Here is an 18,105-nt window from a genome sequence, read left to right on the forward strand (position 1 = left end):
ATTTTACTATGTGCATCAAAAGCCTTAAAAACATCCACATTTTACTCAGTAATTTTGCTTTATGAATCTCTTCTAAAGTAAAAAGTCAGAAGCTCAAATGAAGATCTACATAAGTGTTAATGTTTTCTGAAAAAATAAACAACTTGAATTTCCAGAAAAGAGTCACAAGAAACTGCATCTATGAAGAAGGCTTAATGATATAGAGAAGTCTCAAAATAAGAAGTTAAATGAAAGTAATATATCCAAAACTCTATCTCAATTGTAGAAAATCAATAAATGAAATGTACGAATGACAAAAGGATTAGAAGGAAATATACCAATACGTAAAATAATTTTTTGTGGTTAGTGTAAATATAGTTTTTAATTTATTCATAATTATTTATGTTTAATTTTTATTAGGAAAAAATTTCTCTTTTTAGAATCTAGTAGAAAATAATTGGAGTGTGTATATGTGAATGTGAGTGGTAAGAAAAATTCAAAAAAATCCTTAAGTAAGTAAAAACTCTAACTATGTTTATAAAGGCAAATGATGTTAGGTTTTAGAGCATCTAAGCCATTGCAGTTCTCTAATTAGATCTTAATGTCCTAATTGTGAAAAGGAAAATGAATCATTTAACTAAAAACTTAAATACTCATCAGCAATGTAATGGTTTCTAATGTCCTAATACTCCAGTCATTACAAATGCCATTGGGTTTACAAATCTTAGTTTTTAGGTGTTCGTTGTCTGTTCATTTCTTACTTGTCATCGACATTTAAAAAAATCAATGAAAAGTAATTGAGTAAATGGATTCTCAAGATAGAAAACATTTGGAAAATAAGTTAACTAAATCTAGATACATATACGACATGTCATTCCAGACTTACCTAAGGTAGAAAAAGATAATTTCCATACCAATGCTAATATTGAAAAACTAAGATTTAATTTTAATAGAGGAAGAAAATTCTGTAGGCTAATAAGAACCTGAAATAAAATGCTGTATTCTGAATCCTATAAGAAGAAATCATGGAACTTTGGCTTATAGGGTTTGTGTGGATGGTACAGGATGTCATACAAATTTGGAATGTATCCAAAAGAAAAGCTGAGTTTCCAACTAACAAGGTATATACAGCATATTCTAGCAAAACTCCATTAGCTTTTATGGAAGACAGAACAAGGCAGAGACTACAACAAAGTTCCAATCTGAATCTTGCAGGAATGTGGCTGTCATGAGAACCAGATTTCACATTAAAAGGCTCTAATCCCCTCTGCATCATTTTTCCTTTCTCTATATTCACTCTCTCTTTGCTCTCACAACTGTCTCTCTACCCCTTGGATTATTCACAGAGGAAAACTATGGGCAATATAAAACCTGCAATAAAAGGAGAAATCCAAGAAAAAACTACTGGTTTATTATTTTAAAATTGAGCCTAATCATTAAACAACTACTGACTGTCAAAATTTTTGATACTTTGTAGAAAAAGTCTCATGTTTGAGAAAGAAGAAAGGGGCTTTAGTCTCATTTTAATGAACCAAAACTATGAAGGAGCTTTAAACCTAGTAGTTGGATGTTCTGATGGACCTAAATAGAAGTTAACTCATCTCCCCATCATTCATCTCCTCACTAACTGCTCCCCTTCTCCATGTCCAATAACCAGGTTATTATTTTATTTTATTTTTATATCATTTACAGCTTAATTTAAAAATAAGGATTAATTCTGAAAATAGCAGAGATCCCATGTAAAAATTAAATAGTGCTAAACTGTGAGTATTTGAGGGCATGGTCTGTCTGCCTTCATTCATTTTACTTCTTTATTTATTGAGCCTCTACTGTGTGCCAGGCACTCATCCAGGGGTGGGGGGAAATCCAGTGGTAAGCCAGAGTGACTCTCTGCTGGCCTTACTGAAGATTATACCTAGCAGAAAATATGAAACAAGTTATATCATAAATAACTATTTAATTATAATGGTGTTAAGTGTTCTGAAAGAAAAGTTCAAGGTGTTAAGAAAAATGTGGGAATCCAACATTACAGGGTGTTAGGGAAAGCCTTTTCTGATCAAGAGACATATAAGCTGAGTCATAAAGGATAAGTAGAAAGTGGCCTGGTGAAACGGGGTGGGAATATTCAGGTAGAGGAAACAGCTTTTAAGACTGAAGGCAGAAAGACTTTGGTGTATCTAGGAACTGAAAGACAGTTTTGCTAGGGTGTTGCTATAATGGAAGAATCCTAATGATATATCTAGTACAACACCTGGTTCAGAGGGGCTGCCTAATAAATGATCATGCACCAAAGGCCCTTAATAAGGGCCAACCTTGATTAAATGCAGCTGCCCAGTCTTCCATTTTTCTTCTTTGGTGGTTTTGTTCAGCTATATCCTGAAAAGTACTCTATGCACATTTTACTTGGATATCACATTTTTCTCCCCAGATGGCGAGAAAATAACAAATCAAGCTGGCAATCAGATACTAAGGGACTAGGGCATTTCTGCATTGTTCTTTCAAACAAGTCCTATCTTTGGGAAGGGACCATGTATGGAAACATGCAGACTGTTTGATTAACATCTGAAAAATGATACAGTAGAATTTAAACTGCTTTTGCTAATACATCTGAAAGAATACAGTTGGCTGGAATGGTTAGTGCAGAATGGCAAAATGGTACAAGAAGGAGAAGGCTATGAGAAAGCTAACAGATTTGCTCATGTAGCATCCAAACACAACCAGATGGTGGTGGGGGGGTTTGATGTCTTTGGTCCCAGTATGAGTTAGCATTATTATTACAACACTGGAGCAACTTTGTAAACCTGTTCTCCTTTCTTTGGCCAAAGAGCCATCATAAAATGAACCACTCTGTAGGTGTTTAAAACCCTTGATGAGGACCTTAACTAGCTTTGAAAATTAATTCATTAATTTAAATTCTATATATAAAGCACTTTACACATTAAAAAATCATCCCTATTTTACTGGGGGGAAATGCCTCATGAAATAGTGAAATTTATGGATCTGTTTCTACTTAAGGCTTCTCATAATTCACTGTAGTTTAAATATGTACTAATTTTTCATTAACTAATACTTCATTAATGGACTCACCTATATTCATCTTATTTATTTGCAGTGCCTAGCACAGAGCCTTATTTATATCAAATCTCACCTCTCTGAAACACCAGTGAGAGCCAAGCAGAAAACACAAAAGTTTCTAAATGCCAAAATATTTCCTTTTGATGGGCTGCTATAATAATACTGTGGACTGAGTAGCTTATAAATAACAAATTTATTTCTCATAGTTCTAGGGGCTGAGAACCCCTAGATCAAGGCACTGGCAAACATGAGGTCTGATGAGGGTCTTATTCCTGGTTCATAGATGGCTGTCTTCTTGCTATATAACCTCACATAATGCAATGGGAGAGGGAGCGTTCTGGGGTTTCTTTTAGGGCACTTAAATGAATAAGGGCTCTGCCCTCATAATGTGATCACTTCTCAAAGGTTCCACCTCCAAATACCATCATATTAGGAATTAAGTTCCTTTTTTAAAAAAAATTTTAATTTTACTTTATATTTTTGTCATTTTAGGGCTGCACCCATGTCACATGGAGGTTCCCAGGCTAGGGGTAGAATTGGAGCTGTAGCTGCTGGTTTACATCACAGCCACAGCGACACAGGATCTGAGCTGTGTCTCTGACCTACACCACAGCTCATGGCAATGCCAGATCCTCACGCTGCTGAGTGAGGCCAGGGATCGAACCTGCATCCTCATGGATGCTAGTCAGATTTGGTTCCACTGAGACACGATGGGAACTCCTAGGGATTAGGTTTCAACATAAAAATTTTAGGGGAACACATTTAATCATTAACAATACTGGTACAAAGTTGGTTCATTTTTTTGTTTATTCATTTATTCACTTAGCATAAAACTACTGGATTTTCTCTAGGCCTGGCATGGATTCAAATCCCTGCTTTCTAGAATTTATTCCTTAATTATCAAAGATTTTAAGCAGTATATCATAGTGGTTAAAAACATAGGTTCTAGAGCAAAGCATACTGGGTTCACATTCTGGCTCTACCACTTATTGTCTGTGTGACCTTGGCACTGTAATTTACCCCAATGTGCCCTCATCTCCTTATCTATGAAACACTGATATACAAATAGTGCTTTCAAAAAAATTTAGCACTTTCCTTATAGGATTATCATGATGATTAAATGAGTTAATATATATAAGAAGCTAAGAATAGTACCTGGTACAAAGCAAGTGTTACCTAAGTGTTTATTATTAATAATAGACTAATACTTGTGTAAATTATTTCATCACAATGATGACAAAACCAACATCTTAGTATGTTTTGTTTTATTTTGTTCTTAGTAATAAGATGTTTTGATATTTATGGAGACTACAACAAAAACTTGGCTAACCTGAATAAACATGCATTGGAGCTTTTTAAAAAAATTATGGAGGAGAAATTCATTTCAACATAAATTTAAGCATTTTAAAGTAAAGGATTACTGGCATTTAGTACATTCACAAGGTAGTAACCCATTAAACAGTATCTCTGGTCTCCCATCCCTGGCAGCCACAAATCTACATACTGTCTCTATGGAATAATCTATTCTGGGTGTTTCATATAAATGGAATCCTACAATATGTGACCTGTGAAAAGTAATTACTGAATTTTGTTTATTCATTCATCACTAATGAACACGTGGGCTATTTCCACATTGTGGCTATTGTGGATAATGCTGTTATAAACATGCATGTTCATATATTCATTTTCCGTTTTGGGGGTTTATACTTAGGAGTGCAATTACAGGGTCATATGGTAATTCTATGTTTAACTTTTTAAGGAACTGCCAAAGTGTTTTCCACAGTAGGAGAGCAATTTTGCATTCCTATTAGCAATGTAAGAAGGTTCCAATTTCTCTCCATATTTGCTAACACTTATTTTTCCATTAAAAATTATAGCCAATCTAGTGACTATAAAGTGGTATCTTATTGCAGTTTTAATTTGCATTTCCCTAAAGACTAATGATGCTTAGCTTCTTATGTTTGCTGACTGACATTTGTATTATCTTCTTTGGAGATATACTTAAGTCTTTTTTTTTTTTTTGTCTTTTTTGCCATTTCTTGGGCTGTTCCCGCAGCATATGGAGGTTCCCAGGCTAGGGGTCTAATCGGAGCCATAGCCATCAGCCTACACCAGAGCCACAGCAAGGCGGGATCCAAGCCGTGTGTGCACCTACACCATAGCTCACGGCAATGCCGGATCCTTAACACACTGAGCAAGGTCAGGGATCGAACTGAAACCTCCTGGTTCCTAGTTGGATTCATTAACCACTGAGCCAAGAAGGGAACTCCTTAGTCTCTTGATGACTTAAAAAAATTGGGTTATTTACTGTTTTGTTGTTGCATTATAAAAGTCCTTTATATACTCCAGATAGTAGAATATATAAGGAATATATATATATATATATATATATATATATATATATATATACTCTCTTCATTGAAGAACCAGATGTATATCCTATCAGATATATGATTTTTTATAAATATTTTCTCCCATTCTGTGTTGGCTATCTTTTCACTTTTTTGATAATATCATTTCATACACAAAGTTTTTAATTTTGACAAAGTCTAATTTATCTATGTAAAAAATTTTGTTTCTATGCTTTTGGTATCATATCTAAGAATCCACTGCCAAATCCAAGATCATGAGAATTTATCTCTATTTTTTCCTGAGTTTAATGATTTTACCTCTTTGTTTCATTGATCCATTTTGAGTGAATGTTTGTATATTGTGTAAGGTTCCACTTCACTCTTTTGTTCATGGATATGTAACTGCTCCAGAACCATTTATTGAAGAAACTATTCTCTGCCCACTAAATGCTCTTGGTATTATTGTCAAAAATCAAACGCTTTAGTTCTGGACTCAACTCTGTTCCATTGGTTTCTATTCCTGTCCTAACAGCCAAGCCTTTTGATTTTTGTAACTTTGAGCTAAGTTCTGAAGTTGAGAAGTGTGAAAGCTTCAACTTTTGTTCTTCTGTTTCAAGAATTTTTATTTTTATTTTTATTTATTATTATTATTATTTTTTGTCTTTTTGCTATTTCTTGGGCCGCTCCCGCGGCATATGGAGGTTCCCAGGCTAGGGGTCTAATCAGAGCTGTAGCCACCGGCCTACGCCAGAGCCACAGCAACGTGGGATCTGAGCTGTGTCTGCAACCTATACCACAGCTCACGGCAACGCCGGACCCTTAACCCACTGAGCAAGGGCAGGGACCGAACCCGCAACCTCATGGTTCCTAGTCGGATTCGTTAACCACTGCGCCACGACGGGAACTCCAAGAATTTTTAGATATTTAAGGTCCTTTTGCATTTCCAAATGAATCTGAAAACTGGCTTTTCCATTTCTGCAAAAAAGGCTACTGAAATTTTGAGAGACTGAATTTAATCTCTTGATCTCTCTGAAAATCTTGGAAGTATCATTTATTCCAATCAATGAGTGAGGGATGTCTTTCCATTTATTTAGGTTTTCTTTAATTTAACTATGTTTTAGGAGTTCCCGTCTTGGGACAGTGGAAACGAATTCGACTAGGAACCATAAGGTTGCGGATTTGGTCCCTGATCTCGCTTGGTGGGTTAAGGATCCAGCATTGCTGTGAGCTGTGGTGTAGGCTGCAGACACGGCTCAGATCTGGCACTGCTGTGGCTGTAGGCTGGAGGCTACAGCTCCGATGAAACCCCTAGCCTGGGAACCTCCATATGCCGCAGGTGCAGCCCTAAAAAGACAAAAGACAACCAAACCAAACCAAACCAATGTTTTATAGTTTTCAGTGTACAAGTCTTTACGTCTTTGATTGAATTGATTCCTAGCTATTTAACTATTTGGGTGATACTGTAAATGAAATTGTTATTCTTAAGACAAGGATGCCCACTCTCACCACTTTTATTCAACACAGTATTGAAGGGCCTAGCCACAGCAATCAGACAAACCAAAGAAATAAAAGAGAAGAGGTAAAATTGTCACTCTATGAGGATGACGATGTTATATATAGAAAACCCTAAGGACTCTACACAAAAAGTATTCAAACTGATCAACAAATTCAGCAAAGTAGCAGGATATAAGATTAACATTCAGAAATCAGTTGCATTTCTGTATACTAACAATGAAATATTAGAAAAGGAATAGAAAAATACAATACTTTTTAAAATTTCATCCCCCAAAATGAAATACCTAGGAATAAGCCTGACCAAGGAGGTAAAAGACTTATATGCTGAGAACTATAAAACATTAATCAAGGAGAGTAAAGAATATGCAAAGAAATGGAAAGATATTCAATGCTCCTGGGTTGCAAAACTTAATATCATAAAAATAGCCAAACTACCCAAAGCAATCTACGGATTCAATTCAATCCCCATCAATTTACCCATGACATTTTTCACAGAACTAGAATGAACAATCCAACAATTTATATGGAACCATAAAAGACCCAGAATTGCCAAAGCAATCCTGAGGAACAAAAACCAATCAGAAAGCATAACTCTCCCAGACTTCAGGCAACATTACAGAGCCACAGTAATCAAGACAGTGTGGTACTGGAACCCAAACAGACATACAAACCAGTGGAACAGAATAGAGAACCATAAACCCACATGCCTATGGTCAATTAATCTTTGACAAAGGAGGCAAGAATTTAAAATGGGAAAAAGACAGTCTTTTCAGCAAGTGGTGCTCTGAAAACTGGACAGCAGCATGTAGATTAATGAAGCTGGAATACACCTTCACACCATGCACAAAAGTAAACTCAACATAGCTTAAAGACCTAAACATAAGACATGATACCATCAAACTCCTGGAAGAGAATATAGGCAAAACATTCTCTGACATCAACCTTATAAATGTTTTCTCAAGTCAGTCTCCCAAAGCAACAGAAATCAAAGCAAAAATAAACCAATGGGACCTAATCAAACTGACAAGCTTTTGCACAGCAAAGGAAACCTTAAAAAAACAAAAAAGATGACTTACAGAATGGGAGAAAATAGTTTTAAATGATTCCATTGACAAATGCTTAATCTTAATCTCTAAAATATACCAACAACTTATACAACTCAACAGCAAAAAAGCCAACAACCCAATTGAAAAATGGGCAAAAGACCTGAATAGACATTTCTCCAAGGAAGAGATACAGATGGCCAACAAGCACATGAAAAAATGCTCAACACCCCTGATTACCAGAGAAATGCAAATCAAAACTACCACGAGATACCAGCTCATACCAGTCATAATGGCCATCATTAATAAGTCCACAAATAACAAGCTCTGGAGGGGCTGTGGAGAAAAGGGAACCCTCCAGCACTATTGGTGGGAATGTAAGCTGGTATGACCACTATGGAGAACAGTATGGAGGTACCTTAGAAAACTATGCATAGAACTACCATATGACCCAGCAAACCCACTCTTGGGCATGTATCCAGACAAAACTTTCCTTGAAAAAGACACATGCACCCACATGTTCATTGCAGCTCTATTCACAATAGCCAAGACATGGAAACAACCCAAATGTCCGTCAACAGACGACTGGATTAGGAAGATGTGGTACATGTACACAATGGAATACCACTCAGCCATCAAAAAGAACGAATTAATGCCATTTGCAGCAACATGGATGGAACTAAAGACTCTCATCCTGAGTGAAGTAAATCAGAAAGAGAAAGACAGATACCGTATGATATCACTTATACCTGGAATCTAATACATGGCACAAAGGACCCTTTCCACAGAAGAGAAAATCATGGACGTGGAGAATAGACTTGTGGTTGCCAAGGGGGAGGGAGAGGGAGTGGGATGGATTGGGAGCTTGGGGTTAATGGTTGCTGACTATTGCCTTTGGAATGGATAAGCAGCGATATCCTGCTGTGTAGCACTGGGACCTATATCTCACTTATGACGGAGCATGATAATGTGAGAAAAAAGAATGTATGCATGTATGTGTAACTGCGTCACCATACTGTACAGGAGAAAACTGACAGAACACTGTAAAACAGCTATAATGAAAAAAAATAAAGATCATAAAAAAAGAGCTTTTCTAAAAAAAAAAAAAGAATTTAAGGATTTGGTGACTGGCTGTGTTGAGGTGTTTATATTATAATAAGTGATAATTGTCCCTTTGTCTTTTTCACTGAAAGAGGAGTCATTTTCTTCTGCAAAGATAGATTAATCAGACGTAATGTTGAGGGTTTTTTGTCTTTTTTTAAGGCCACGCCATGGGATATGGAGGTTCCCAGGCTAGGGGTCAAATCGGATCTGTAGCTGCTGGCCTGTGCCACAGCAACAGCAACACAGAATCCAAGCGGCATCTGTGACCTACAGCATAGCTCACAGCAACACTTGATTCTTAACCCACTGAGAAAGGCCAGGAATCTAACCTGCATCATCATGGATGATAGATTCATTTCCACTGAGCCAAGATGAAAACTCCTTAATGTTGAGATTTTTATTGAAGGAAACTTTTCTGTGTGTTTGTTGTATTCGATTCTCAGGCTCAGTTTTAAAATACTGTATTAATAGAGATGTGTTGTCCTTGGCTTATGGAAACTGCTGTCATTTCACTCTATGACCTCTCAAACTCACCCAAGCTAGGAAATCCTGCCCAGTTCCTTCACTGTTCTCTGTTACACAGTGAGTTATTAGAATCTTAAAACAAACAATTAACCAGTTTTTCAGTTGCCTAGAGGAATGATTTGTGCTCGACAAGTATTAAAGCACACTGATTCAATTTAGTTTATTATTTTTATGGTTCCCAAAGAGATATAGACTGGAATTTTATGTATCTGCATGGCTAAATTATTGATTAGCTTATATCACTCTGCATTAAAAAAACAGAATGTATCTGTAGATAGATAAGAGAAGAGAGAAAAGAGCAAATGATTTATTAAGCATGAGTTTATGTTATACCTGTGACAGTTTTACAGGTCTCCTGACTCCCCAGTCTCTCAAGTTCATTGTTCTTTGTAAAACATCAGGACTGGCAAGTTTGTGTTCTGTGTTTAGAAATGCAGGAAGAATTTGGGGTTAATAGATGGAAAATATCACCTTTGGAATGGAGAAGCAATGGGATCCTGCTGTATGGCACAGGGAACTATGTCTGGTCACTTGTGACAGGGCATGATAATGTGAGAAAAAAAGAATGTATACATGTATATGTGACTGGGTCACCTTGCTATGCAGCAGAAAATTGACAGAACACTGTAAATCAGCTATAATGGAAAAAATAAAAATCATTATAAGAAAAAAGAAATGCAGGAAGGTTAGATTTAAAACTGTGATTTCATAGTGAAAGCCCACTGAGGGCATAAACTGGATCACCACCTTTTGGATGTGGGGGTGGATCTCCACATTTTTGTCTCTAGCATATAACCTGATACCTCATAAATGTTTGGTGAATTAATAAAGTAAGAGCAAATGAATTGTTTGTATAATTACCATTCTTTTACTGTCTCTACTCAGTAAACCCTCATTGGTTGTCAAGCAGTGTGAAGAAAATTATCCCTTCTAATGCCACAGAAAAAATTAGAAATACTGATGTCTTGCCTTAACAGGCTCATTGATCAGAAGAGGGCCCTAGAGGTCATCTAATCCAGTGTCTTAATTATACAGATAAGAAAAACACGGCTCATGGAAATGAGGCATATTGTGCTGAAGTCACAGAAGGTAGAATTCGAGGCCAGGCCTCTGACTGTCCTTTCCACAGTGATGCACAAATTTTCCTTCCTCAGTAAGTGGAATTATTTGGTGTTTTTAAATAATTAACATTATTGAGTGTTTTCCCACCTCTTCTCCTCACTTCCACGTCAGGTGAGTGCACATTGTACCCAAATCTTGTCAGTTTCCTGCTCCTTCCCAGAGAAGAGTTGAACTCCCAGTACCCTTGCCTAGCAAACCATCCCAGGGCAGATAAAGAGAGTAAGATCTCACCGTAGCAGAGGTACCCAGCATCTTATAGTAGATCCCACAAAAAGGGGTCATGAATATCTGCGTATAAAGACTCAGAATCATTCTGATTAAAATATCTAATATATTTTAATTATAAAATACTATTTATAATAAAATCATTTCTCAAAACCTCTAAGAACAATTTTTTAAAGCAGTAACATTTATTTACTTTTTTTGTTTGTTTTGTTTTTTTGTTTGTTTTGTTTTAGGAGATAGCCCACCAGAGGTAAGGATCCTGCCCACTTTATTTTTTTTTTTAATTTTTATAATTTTTTTTTTATTTTCCCACTGTACAGCAAGGGGGTCAGGTTATCCTTACATGTATACATTACAATTACATTTTTGCCCCAGCCTTTCTTCTGTTGCAACATGAGTATCTAGACAAAGTTCTCAATGCTATTCAGCAGGATCTCCTTGTAAGTCTATTCTAAGTTGTGTCTGATAAGCCCAAGCTCCCAATCCCTCCCACTCCCCCCCCCTCCCATCAGGCAGCCACAAGTCTCTTCTCCAAGTCCATGAGTTTCTTTTCTAGGGAGATGTTCATTTGTGCTGGATGTTAGATTCCACTTATGAGTGATATCATATGGTATTTGTCTTTGTCTTTCTGGCTCATTTCACTCAGTATGAGATTCTCTAGCTCCATCCATGTTGCTGCAAATGGCATTATGTCATTCTTTTTTATGGCTGAGTAGTATTCCATTGTGTATATATACCACCTCTTCCGAATCCAATCCTCTGTCAATGGACATTTGGGTTGTTTCCCTGTCTTGGCTATTGTGAATAGTGCTGCAATGAACATGCGGGTGCACGTGTCTCTTTTAAGTAGAGTTTTGTCCGGATAGATGCCCAAGAGTGGGATTGTGGGGTCATATGGAAGTTCTATGGATAGATTTCTAAGGTATGTCCAAACTGTTTTCCATAGTGGCTGTACCAGTTTACATTCCCACCAACAGTGCAGGAGGGTTCCCTTTTCTCCACAGCCCCTCCAGCACTTGTTATTTGTGGATTTATTAATGATGGCCATTCTGACTGGTGTGAGGTGATATCTCATGGTAGTTTTGATTTGCATTTCTCTTATAACCAGCGATGCTGAGCATTTTTTCATGTGTTTGTTGGCCATCTGTATATCTTCTTTGGAGAAATGTCTATTCAGGTCTTTTGCCCATTTTTCCATTGATTGATTGGCTTTTTTGCGGTTGGGTTGTATAAGTTGTTTATATATTCTAGAGATTAAGCCCTTGTCAGTTGCATCATTTGAAACTATCTTCTCCCATTCTGTAAGTTGTCTTTTTGTTTTCTTTTGGGTTTCCTTCATAAGGCATCTTTTAAGGCCTTCTGAAAACATAAATTATGCCAATGCTTGTTCTTGGAAATTTTTAGAGATCATCCATTAACTTAAAAATTACTCATAAAATTAAATATATGTATATTGTTCAAAGATTCAAATAGTACTACTCCAACATTTTTTGGGGGATGAGTTATGTCAAGTGAAAATATCTGGCCTTCAATTTTGGGATATCTTGTATTTTGGCCTATTTTCTCTTAAACTCTCATCTTGGAATCCTATTACTCTGATGGTGAACCCCTTGGACTAACTTCTAACATTTCCATCCTCTTTTCAGTTTTTTTTTGACTTACCCCCTTTTTAAAAATGCTATTAATTTTTAAAAGAGCTTTACTGAGATACAATTCACAGAGCATATAATTCACCCACCTAAAGTTTTTAATAGTTTAATAGCTTTTAACAGTTTTTAATGTATTCCTAGATAAATGAAACCATTCACTTCTAGAACATTTTCATTACCAAAAAGAGAAATCTTGTTCCCCCTAGCTATCAGCTCACTATTCCTCCATCTCCCCAGTCCGAGGAACTAATTGCTTTTCTGCTTCTACAGATCTGCCTTTTCTGGACATTTCAGAGAAATGAAATCATATAATATATGATCTTCTGAGACTGGCTTCTTTTACCAAGAATGTTGTTTTTAAGGTTTATTCATATTGTAGCATGGATAAGTACTTCATTCATTTTGATGGCTGACTAATATGCCATTGTATGTCTATAACACATTCTGTTGAACCATTCATTCATCCATTTTTCATCATTTCATTTCCCACTGGACAATCATTCCATATACCAGAGTGTGCATACGCCAGTCCCAAACTCCTAGTCCCTCCTTCACCCAGTCTGTCCCCTTTGGTAGCCATAGATTGTTTTCAAAGTCTGTGAGTCTGTTGCCATTCTGCAGATAAGATTATTTGTATCCTTTTTTTAAGATTAAACATATAAGTGATTTCATACGATGTTTGTCTTTCACTGTCTGACTAACTTCACCTAGTATGATAATCTCTAGGTCCATCCATGTTGTTACAAATGGCATTATTTCATTTGTTTTAATGGCTGAGTAATATTATATTGTGTGTGTGTGTGTGTGTGTGTGTGTGTGTGTGTGTGTATACACCATATCTTCTTTATCCATTCCTCTGTCGATGGGCATTTAGGTTGCTTCCATGTCTTGGCTGTTGTAAATAATGTTGTATTGAACTCTGGGGTGAATGTATCTTTTTGAATTACAGGTTTCTTGAGATAGATGCCCAAGAGTGGGATTGCTAGATCAATCAATAGTTCTATTTTTAGTTCTTTGAGACACTTCCATACTATTTTCCATAGTGGTTGTATCAATGTACATTTCCACCAACAGTATAAGAGGGTTTCCTTTTATCCACACCCTCTCTGGCATTTATTGTTTATAGATTTTTTGATGATGGCCATTGTGACTGGTGTAAAGTGGTATCTCACCATTGTTTTGATTTTCTTTTATATAATAATTAGTGATATTGAGCATCTTTTCATGTGGTTTTTGGCCATCTGTATGTCTTCTTTGGAGAAACGACTATTTAGACTTTCTGCCATTTTTTTGATTGGGTTGGTTGTTAATTTGAAATTGAGCTGTATGACTTTTTTGTATATTTTGAAGATTAATCCCTTGTCAATTGCTTCATTTGCAAATATTTTCTCCTATTCTGTGGTTGTCATTTTGTTTTGTTTATAGGTTTCCTTTTCTGTGCAAAAGCTTTTAAGTTTAATTAGGCCCCATTTATTTATTTTTGTTTTTATTTTCATTACTCCAGGAAGCGGATCTGAAAAGACATTGCTGCAGTTAATGTTAGAGAGTGTTCTGCTTATGTTTTCTTTTAAGAGGTTTATAGTATTTGGTCTTATATTTAGGTCTTTAATCCATCTTGAGTTTATTTTTGTGTATGGTATTAGAGAGTGTTTCAACTCATTCTTTTACATGTAGTTGTCCAGTTTTCCCAGCATCACTTACCGAAGAGACTGTCTTTTGCCCACTGTATATACTTGCCTCTTTTGTCATAGATTAGTTTACCATAGTTGTGTACATTTATTTATGGAATTTCTATCCTTTCCACTGATTTATTTTTCTGTTTTTGTGCTGTTTGTGGATGCCATAATACTATACATAGAAAATCCTAAAGATGCTACCAGAAAACTCATCAATGAATTCAGTAAAGTTGTAGGATACAAAATTAATACACAGAAATATCTTGCATTTCTATACACTAAGAATGAAAGATCAGAAAGAGAAATTAAGGAAACAATCCCATTTACCATTGCAACCAAAAGAATAAAATGCCTAACTATAAATCTACCTAAGAAGGCAAAAGACATGTACTCTGGAAACTATAAGACACTGTTGAAAGAAATCGAAGATGACACAAACAGATGGAAAGATACACCATTTTCTTGGATTGGAAGAATCAATATTGTCAAAATGAGTATATTACCCAAGTCAATGTACAGATTCAATGCAATCCCTACCAAATAACCAATGGTGTTTTTCATAGAACTAGACTAAAAAAATTTCAAATTTGTGTGGAAACACAGAAGACCCTGAATAGCCAAAGCAATCCTGAGAAAGAAAAAAGGAGCTGGAGGAATCAGGCTCCCTGACTTCATACTAGACTACAAAGCTACAGTCAACAAAACAGTATGTTTTGTTTTTTTAGATTTTACATGTGAGTGAAATCACACAGTATTTTTCTTTCTCCATCTGAATTATTTCATTTAGCATAGTACCATCAAGGTTCATCCAATTATTGCAAGTGGCAGGCTTTTATTCTTTTCTATGGTTGAGTAGAATTCCACCGTGTTTATACGCCACATCATCTTTATTCATCCATCAATAGACACTTAGGATGTTTCCATACATTGGCTATTGTAAATAATACTGCAAGGAACATGGGGCTGCATAAATTTTAGTATTTTTGTTTTCTTTAGATAAATACTCAGAAGTGGAATAACTGGGTCATATGGTAGTTCTCCATACTGTTTTCCACAGTGGCTATACTGATTTACAGTCCTACCAACAGTGTATGTGGGTTCCTTTCTCAAAACATCCTCTTCAACATCTGTTATTTATCTTTTTGATAACAGCCATTCTTACAGGTGTGAAGTTACATATCATTGTGGTTTTGATTTGTACTTCTGTAATAATTAACAATGCTGAACATCTTTTCACATGCCTGTAGGCCATCTGTATATCTTCTCTGGAAAACTGCTTATGCACATCCTGTGCTCATTTTAATTTTTTCTTTTTCAGATTCTTTCTGTATCCTCTGTCTATTGTAAAAATCAGGTGTTTTGTTGTTGTTGAGTTGTCTGTATTGTTTATATATTTTAGATATTAGCCACTTACTGGATATATGACTTGCAGATATCCTCTCTCATTCACTAGGGTGCCATTTATTTATTTATTTATTTATTTTGAGAGGTAAGAAGTAGATTTATTGAGAAATCTAGACTGTGAGCCATCTCAGAAGGTGAGAGCAGTCAGAAATTTACACATCCTATACATAGAATGTAACTCCCCTTAAAAGGTGAAGGAGTGGCCCTGAGAGAAGACACACTCCACAGACAGAGTGTGAGCCATCTCAGAAGGTGAGAGGCCCTGAAATATGATGTGGTGACTTTTAATGGGCTGGTAATTTCATAGGGAAGGATTATTCCAACCATTTCAAGGAAGGGGCAGGGATTTCCAGCATTTCCAGGAATCTGGGTACTTTGCACTTTTTGGAGGGTTCCTTTTTTTTTTGTTTTTGATGATTTCCTTGGCTGTGCAGAAGCTTTTTCATTCGATGTAGTGCCAACTTATTTATTTTTACTTTTGCTCCCTTGCATTTGAAGTCAGATCCACAAAACATCACTAAGACTGATGTCAATGAGGTTACTGCCTGTGTTTTCTTCCAGGAACTTTATGGGTTCAGGTCTTACATTCAAGTTTTTAATCCATCTTGAGTTAATTTTTATATGTACTGTAAAATAGTGGTCCAGTTACTTTCTTTTGCATGTGGCTTTCCAGTTTTCTCAATACTGTTTACTGAAGAGACTATCCTTTCTCCATTATATATTCTTTGCTCCTTTGTTGTAAATTAATTGTCCATATATGTGTGGGTTTATTCTGGGCTCCCAACTCTGTTCCACTGATCTGTATGTCTGTTCTTATGGCAGAACCATTCTGTTTTGATTACTATAGCTTTAAAGTACAGTTTGAAATCAGGAATCAAGATACTTACAGATTTGCTCTTCCTTCTCAAGACTTTTCTGGCTATTTGTGATCTACTGTGGTTCCACATAAATTTTAGGATTATTTAACCTAGTTCTGTGACATACGTCCCTGGACTTTTGATAAAGCTAACACTGAAACCTTGGACTGCTTTCAGTATGAACTTTAACCATGAACACAGAATATCTTTCCATATATTTGCATCCTCTTCAATTTCTTTCATTAGTGATAGCTTTCAGTATTCAGGTCTTTCACCTCTTAAATTTATTAGTAGATGTTGTATTCTTTTTGATGCAACTGTAAAAAGATTATTTTCATAATTTCTTTTTCTTATAGACCATTTATTAGTGCACAGAAACACTGCAAATTTTGTATACTGATTTTCCTTTGTAAATTTACTAAATTAATTTATTCTAACATTTTCTTTGAGGAGTCTATAGGGTTTTCTATATATCACATCATATCATCTGTAAAGAGAGACACATTAAATTCTTCCTTTCCTATTTGAATGACTTTTATTTCTTTTTCTTCCCTAATTGCTCTTGTTAGGACTTCTGATACTATGCTAAATAAAAGTCACGAGAGTGGGCATCCTTGTTTTGTTTTTGGTCTTAGAAAAAAAGGTTTTGGAGTTCCCATCATGGCTCAGTGGTAATGAACCTGACTAGGATCCATGAGGATGTGGCTTTGATCCCTGGCCTCTTGCTCAGTGGGTTAAGGATCCGGCTTTGCCATGAGCTGTGGTGTAGGTCACAGACACGGCTCAGATCCTGCATTGCTATGGCTATGGCATAGGCTCTGATTCAATCCCCAGCCGGCCTGGGAATTTCCATATGCTGCACCCTGAGTGTGGCCCTGAAAAAGAAAAAAGATTTCATCTTTTTCACTGTTGAGTATGATGTTAGCTTGGGCTTGTATATACAGTCTTCATTATGTTGAGGTATGTTCCCTCTATACCCACTTTGTTGAGAGTTTTTATCATAAATAAATTTAGAATTTTATCAAATGCTTTTTCTGGGTCTATTGAGAAGATGGCTCTTTTCATAGCTCTCTATTTTTCTTTTCTTTCCCTCTTTGTATTTTAATTGTTCTTTAGTGTTATGTTTAGATTCATCTATCATTTGCCTTTGTGTATTTGCTATAAAGTCTGTGTGCTTGTGGTTACCATGGGGTTCACATACAGCATCCTATGTTAATAGTAGCCTGTTTTAAGTTGGGAGCAACTTAATTCTGAACACATTCCACAGCTTTATCTTTATCGCATTCTACCTTCTCCATGTTTTGTACTTTTGTTAACACTTTTTACATCTTTTTTTATGCTACCCTTAATCATAATTTTAGTTAATTTTACTACTTTTGTTTTTTTAACCTTCATGCCTGCTTTGTAAGTGATTGATCCCCTACCTTTATTATTGAGATTTTTCACTCTTGTACACTTTCTATTGAGATTTTTACTCTCATATGTTTTCTTATTAATTAGTGCTATTTCTTTTCAGCTTAAAGAAGTCCTATTAATATTTCTTTAGGGTTGGTTTAGTGTTGTTGAACTCCTTTAGCTTT

At 35.9% G+C, this 18,105-nt stretch overlaps 1 protein-coding gene across 10 annotated transcripts in view; it reads right to left on the reverse strand.

Moving 5' to 3' along the window:
• Positions 1-18,105, reverse strand: part of CFAP20DC (CFAP20 domain containing) — a 269,749-nt gene that overhangs the window by 120,980 nt on the left and 130,664 nt on the right. The window lies entirely within an intron of this gene.

This window comes from Phacochoerus africanus, chromosome 1 (assembly GCF_016906955.1).
Source record: "Phacochoerus africanus isolate WHEZ1 chromosome 1, ROS_Pafr_v1, whole genome shotgun sequence".
Taxonomy (NCBI): Eukaryota; Metazoa; Chordata; class Mammalia; order Artiodactyla; family Suidae; genus Phacochoerus; species Phacochoerus africanus.